Source organism: Scyliorhinus canicula, chromosome 5 (genome assembly GCF_902713615.1).
Source record: "Scyliorhinus canicula chromosome 5, sScyCan1.1, whole genome shotgun sequence".
NCBI lineage: Eukaryota > Metazoa > Chordata > Chondrichthyes > Carcharhiniformes > Scyliorhinidae > Scyliorhinus > Scyliorhinus canicula.
In genome coordinates, this window is record NC_052150.1 from 63,026,296 (window position 1) to 63,032,906 (window position 6,611).

A 6,611-nucleotide genomic window follows, 5' to 3' on the forward strand; every position below is an offset into this window, starting at 1 on the left:
TTGAGGGGTGTGAAGTGCTTTAACAACGAACAAAGCTAATTCCTCATTTGAAATAGCCTTCAGCTGTGAAACTGGAGGCTGCTCTCAGTCAAAGGGGGTGAAATTGACGTTTCTGAGAAAAGCCACAGCAGGTCTCTCTCCTGGAAGTGTTTAGTAGGACAGAAAGGCTGCAGCTGTGGTTGCCCCTGTTATGGGTCTCCACAATATTTAAAGATGGCGCAAAGGCCTCACAGATGCAAAGCCCCTCACCTCCCCAGCCCAGGGAGACCACCAACCTAGAATGCTTCATCCCCTGGGGCGCCACTCCTCCCGCCCCGAGCACTGGGGCAGCTAACAGCTCTGGTGCCCATGAGCTGCTTGCTGGAAAATAGGAATGGCTACTCGCCTCCTCACTTCCCCCTCAGCAGCCATTGGGCCGGCTTCACATTTTAAAAAGGTGTACTAAACGATGCCAGCATGATTTCTCACTGGGGGGTCGGATAATTCCTGGGAAACCTCTGCGCTTGACATCAATCTCACTAATGGGATTGAAATGAATGCAAATGAGGGTTAATGATAATCTCGGCATTTTTGGGCGAGATCTGGAACTCGTCATCAGGAGGGGGTCCGGGAATTTCAAACTGGTCCACACTCGGTGTGAATCTTGATTTTGGCCTTTCCTGCTGTTTACCCAGTGCACCCGGATCTGTGCAACATGGTGTGTTGATATACTATTGTGGAACCTTTATCTATTCTGTGTTTCCTTTTTAATCCCTGCTCTGCTGACCACCATTGATCTATAGATCTTGTTGGCTGCTGTCACACTGAGGCTTTTGTTTCAACTACAGGCAAACCGAAACACCCTGGTCTAAAGGACTAACCCAGGACTTCCCTTTTAAGTTCTCTGGCAGAGCCCGTAATGTCAGTATAATAGACACGGCAAACAGCCAATTGGTGAATCTAAAATTCTAAGCCATCTCCTGCTGTTGCTTGCAATTGCAAAGCGTGATTGGGTGGAGTATCGACCCGACGCCAAAATCGCGGCGGGTGCCGATTTGACGCCAAATCATGATTCTCCGTCACCTCGACAGTGATGACAATGCATTGCACTCCGCACGTAGAGTAAACACCCTTTGCATACCATTAGTGGGCCTGACCCCGTATTATCCGGGGCTTCCGCGATTCTCCACCTCCTATGGGCCGAGTTCCCGACGGCGTGGTTCACTTGTGCTTTTAAAAATCGTGAAACTGGTGTCGAGGCTGGTGAAGGAGAGGAGGTAGGACAAGGAGAGGAGTGACTGTGGGCTGCCGGACTGGACACTGGCCGGGCTGGCTGCGGTGGGGGGCCCTGCCAGGGCTGTGGGGTGTGGGGTGTGATGGAACGGGCCATGTGGCAGGGGTGACCCCCCCATGGGACTGGAGCGGTGTCCAGTCATGGACGGCCATTGCTGTGCCTTCCACGCAGCCATCTTGCTGCGCACCCCACTGACCACCCACCTTGGCCCCTGGTTCTGCAAAGTGGCACCGACCATATGGGTATCCCCACCCCTGCACCCCGCCATAACCTCACCCGGCCGCCACTCATTGGCGGGGCGTCATCAAGGACAATGCCCACTATAGCCTCTAGGGGGTGCTGGGCAGGGGCTGCGGAGCATACCACTGGCAAAGGCAGTGCCAGCTGATGGTACCCTTGGCATCAGGGATAGGCACTAATGCCAGAGGTGTTATGCCATGGTGCTGGACAATGATGGGGTCAGGGGTGCGGAGATGGTGGTGACATGCGGGGGCAGAGCCCACAGTGCCAACCAAGGCCACCAAGTAGCCCGTTGGACCTGGTTGGGCAATGGATATTGGAATTTAGCCAGCAATGGTGGCCTTCCCGCTAGTCCTGCCCTGTAGGGCAGCAGGGTAGCATGGTGGTTAGCATAAATGCTTCACAGCTCCAGGGTCCCAGGTTCGATTCCCGGCTGGGTCACTGTCTGTGTGGAGTCTGCACGTCCTCCCCCTGTGTGCGTGGGTTTCCTCCGGGTGCTCCGGTTTCCTCCCACAGTCCAAAGATGTGCGGGTTAGGTGGATTGGCCATGCTAAATTGCCCGTAGTGTCCTAAAAAAAGTAAGGTTAAGAGGGGGGGTTGTTGGGTTGCGGGTGTAGGGTGGATACGTGGGTTTGAGTGGGGTGATCATGGCTCGGCACAGCATTGAGGGCCGAAGGGCCTGTTCTGTGCTGTACTGTTCTATGTTCTATGTAGTCGCCGCTGTGTTGTTACTCGTGTCTTAATAAAGCTCGTAGTCTCAAATGTGGAGAAGATGCTTTATTGTAAGTTCGTTCACTCTTCAGAGCTGTTTCCTAAGGTTACCTTCAGTGTTCCTAGCTGATGTGGGTGTATCTGTGTTGCTCCAAGTTCTGCCTCAGTGAAGTGTGTCCTCACTTCCTGTCCCCGTCTATTTATATGGCTCTCACGTGCCCCCTCTAGTGTTTGCTCAGTTGTATTGCATCTAGTTAACTTGTGATCACCACATCCCCCTTTTTCTCTTTACATATTTTCTGTACATCGTTAAAGAAAATTGTACATCCTGTCCCGGTGTATTTATAGCTCTCCCTCTGGTGTTTGCTCAGTTGTTTTTGTATCTAGTAAATCTATGATTACCACATCCCCCTTTTTCTCTTTACATATTTGCTGTACATCGTTAAAGAAAATTATAGAAAACAGTTACTTATGATATGCGTATCTATGCAGGTGATGGTGCTATTGCATATTGTACAAAGCCAATGTAGTTATATGTCCAATCTTAATAAAACATTTATGAGTCCAAACTTGATGAATTTGTTCAGAGCTTTTTTTTTCTTGTTGTTGTTGATGACGTGGTGATATTGATATTGCAAGTCCGCTGTGAATGTTGTTGGTGTTCCTTATTATTTTAAGTACCCACTGCATCATCCCGAGGTGTTTGCATGGTCCCCTCACTGATGTTGACTGGCATGGACTTTTTTTCTGTGCTTGTGGTGTTGATTTATTGTCTCATCCGCCTTGGATGCTGGTGTGCTTGCTCGTTCTGGAGCAGACGTGAGTTTGTGCGATTCGTTGTCATCCCATGCCATGTTTGTAGTCTTGTCATCGTTTTGCAGTGTGCTGTGGCATTGTCCTTCATGTGCTGAGTAGTACCATTGTGTACAAGTCGTTGTTTCATTGCTGTTGTTTCTGTCGTTCCTGTTTTTGTTGTTTTCGTTGCCGTACTTGTTGCTGTTTTTGTCGTTTCTGTCTTTGGTGTTGGCACTGTCGTTGTTCCTGACTTTGTTGTTTTCGTTGCCGTTCGTGTTGCTGTTTTTGTCGTTTCTGTCTTTGTGCCTGACTTTGTTGTTTGTCTTGTCGCGCTTCATGTTGCTTTTGTTCTTTCTGTTGTCGTTCTCGTTTCTGCTGTGCTTCTTGCTATTGTTGTTGGTCTTGTCGCGCTTCATGTTGCTTTTGTTCTTGCTGTTGCTTGTCCCGTTTCTGCTGTGCTTCTTTTGACTGTTGTTTTTCTTGTTATACTCTATTCGTGTCCCGAGTGGATAATTTGAGTCATTGAGCATTTCGTCTCGAGAGTGGTGCGAATGATCTGATGTTGCATCGGTGCAGGTGACATCAATCATTTGTGGAGAATTGGATTCCTCATCTTTGCTTTCTTGGTGCTCCTCTTCCGGAGTCAAATTCTTCTCGATTCCATTTGACGCGGTGTCTCTGGATTCTTGGCGCTCCTCTTCTGGAGTCAAAACCTCCATGATTACAATTGACGTGGTGTCTGTGGACTTCTGGCGCTCCTCTTCTGGAGTCCAAATCTGCATGATTTCACTTGACGTGGTCTCTCTAGACTCTTGGTGCTCCGCTTTCTGGAGTTGAAATCTTCATGATTTCTGTTGATGTTGTCTCACTGGACTCCAGGTGCTCCTCTTCTGGAGTCAAAATCTGCATGGTTTCTTTTTTGCTTGGTCTCTCTGGACTCCAGGTGCTCCTCTTCTGGAGTCAGAATCTGCATGGTTTCTTTCGGCGTTGTCTCTCTGGACTCCAGGTGCTCCTCTTCTGGAGTCAAAATCTGCATGTTTTCTTTCGGCATCGTCTCTCTGGACTGTTGGGTGGCCCGACTCTGTGCTTCTGCACAGACAAGCTGAGAACTGTCAGTCTCGCTGTGATCCTGTACTCGAGTGCGATCACCTTGTTACTGTTTTCGCTCTGTGCTTCGGTACAGACAAGCTGAGAACTGTCAGTCTCGCTGTGATCCTGTACGTCGAGTGTGATCACCTTGTCACTGTCTTTGCATGCAGTGGGTAGAGGTGCATTGTCTTCTTCTTGTTCCTGTGAGCTTGTTAGACTTTCATAGTCTGCTTGTGGTTGCTCAGATACAGCGGGTTTACCTTCATGGTCTTGTTCATGCATGGTGTTCGCCAGGGAGTGTTTGCTTGCATCCCTTTTGGAGTCTTTCATCACTCGCACTGTGGAGCCTGTCATCGCTCGCTCTGTGGAGTCTTCCTGTGCTCTCTGTGTGGCGTCGTCTTCGTCTAGGGTATTGCTGTCATCCAATGTATCGACGAGCTGCCATGGCATCATGGTGTTGGATTCATCTACCATGAGTAGAGTCGTGTTGAGCTTTGCAACGGTGTCGCTGATGCTGTGATCAGCATGTCCAAATAACTCCTCCATGTCTGAGTAGTATTCTTTGATACCCATTTCATCTTCATTGGCTTCTTCTACCACGAGTTGATTCGTGTTGAACTTTGCGACCGTGTCGCTGATGCTGTGATAAGCATATCCGACTGACTCAGCTGTGTCTGAGTAGTATTCTTCGAAAACCAAATCATCCTGGTTGGATTCTTCTACCACGAGTTGATTCGTGTTGAACTTTGCGACCGTGTCGCTGATGCTGTGATAAGCATATCCGACTGACTCAGCCATGTCTGAGTAGTGTTCTTTGAAAACCAATCATCTTGGTTGGATTCATCTACCACGAGTTGGTTTGTGTTGTGCTTTGCGACCGTGTCGCTGATGCTGTGATAAGCATATCCGACTGACTCAGCCATGTCTGAGAGGTAATCTTTGAAAAACAAATCATCTTTTGTTGTTTCGGAATTCTTTTTGTTCTCTTCACTTTGGGTGGTGCAGAATGCTTTTTTCAGGGTGTTGTGCAAGTTGTTTTTAGCTGTTGGTTAAGTTCAGGCGTTTTTCTGTGTTCTGAGGCAAGAAAATTTGTGTTTACCACTTTAAGTGTCTTGTTTGCAATTTTCGGGCATTTCCCTTTTAAGTGGGCGTGGTCGGGATGCTCAGACGTCATGACGTCACGCGCAGGAATGCATTGCGCATGCGCAAATCGGCCTTCCTCCTTCACTGTGCGGTTTTGTTCCATTGCGCATGCGCATTACGATCCGCGACCAAAACTTTTTTTGACTGCGCATGCGCGGCTTGCGCATGCGCATACCGATCCGCGACCAAAACTGTTTTCGACTGCGCATGGCGCATAACGATCGGCACCCGCGATATTTTTAAACTGCGCATGCGCGGCTTCCGGTTTCCGGCGCATGCGCAGACGCAATTTGTAGTTCTTTGCTTGCCGGAGACTGCAAAATGTGCTCCAACGCCATTTTTTTCGCGGATTTCAGCGATTTTTTCTGTCCCATCTGGACTGGATTGCTAAAAGTTGTAAGTTACCTTCTCTTCCCGATTTGGACTGGGTTTCAGCATTTTGGCTTTGTGAGAAATTCTTGTTTATTTCTTCTTTTTTGATCTGTACTTTTCATTCGCGATTTCTTGTTCTTTTCGTGATTTTTTAAGTTTGCATCACTCAGTCTCTGTGCCAGTTTGGACTTCTGAGTATGTCTTGCTGTTCAAATTTCTCACAGTACTCTTCAAATTTGTTTTAGTAACGTTTGTAAGCTGTTTCTGTCTTCATCTTTTGAGTATTTAAATCCATGGTACACTTTCCACCTATTTAGAACATAGAACATAGAACAGTACAGAACACAGAACAGGCCCTTCAGCCTCCGATGTTGTGCCGAAGGCAATGATCACCCTACTTAAACCCGACCGTACCCTGAGACCCGTAATCCAACAAGCCACCCCAGTAACCTGACAACTACGGCAATTTAGCAGGGCCAATTCCACCTAACCGCACATCTTTGGACTGTGGGAGGAAACCGGAGCAACCCGAGGAAACCCATGCTACACACCGGAGTGACGTGCAGACTCCACACAGACGTGACCCAGCCGGGAATCGAAACCTGGGACCCTGGAGCTGTGAAGCATTGATGCTAACCACCATGCTACCGTCAGGCCCTGCGGTGAGAATTGCTATTTTAATGTTGTCGGAGGCGTCTTGTACCTCATTAGCTACGAGATCCAAATCAAACATTTGTTTAAAACCTTTTCCAGATACCTCTTACATTGCCAGTCAGGTCTAGCTGCTCTGGGTGTCCAAGCCACATCCTCCGAATTAGCGATGTCTTCCCAAGGCAAATGTCCAGTAGGAGATTTCCATGCCATTTTGAGCTTTCTGTATCTGCCACTGAGTTGTCCTGTAGAAGCGTCTGAAGCCACTCCTGGGTACCATGTGTTGTTACTCGTGTCTTAATAAAGCTCGTAGTCTCAAATGTGGAGAAGATGCTTT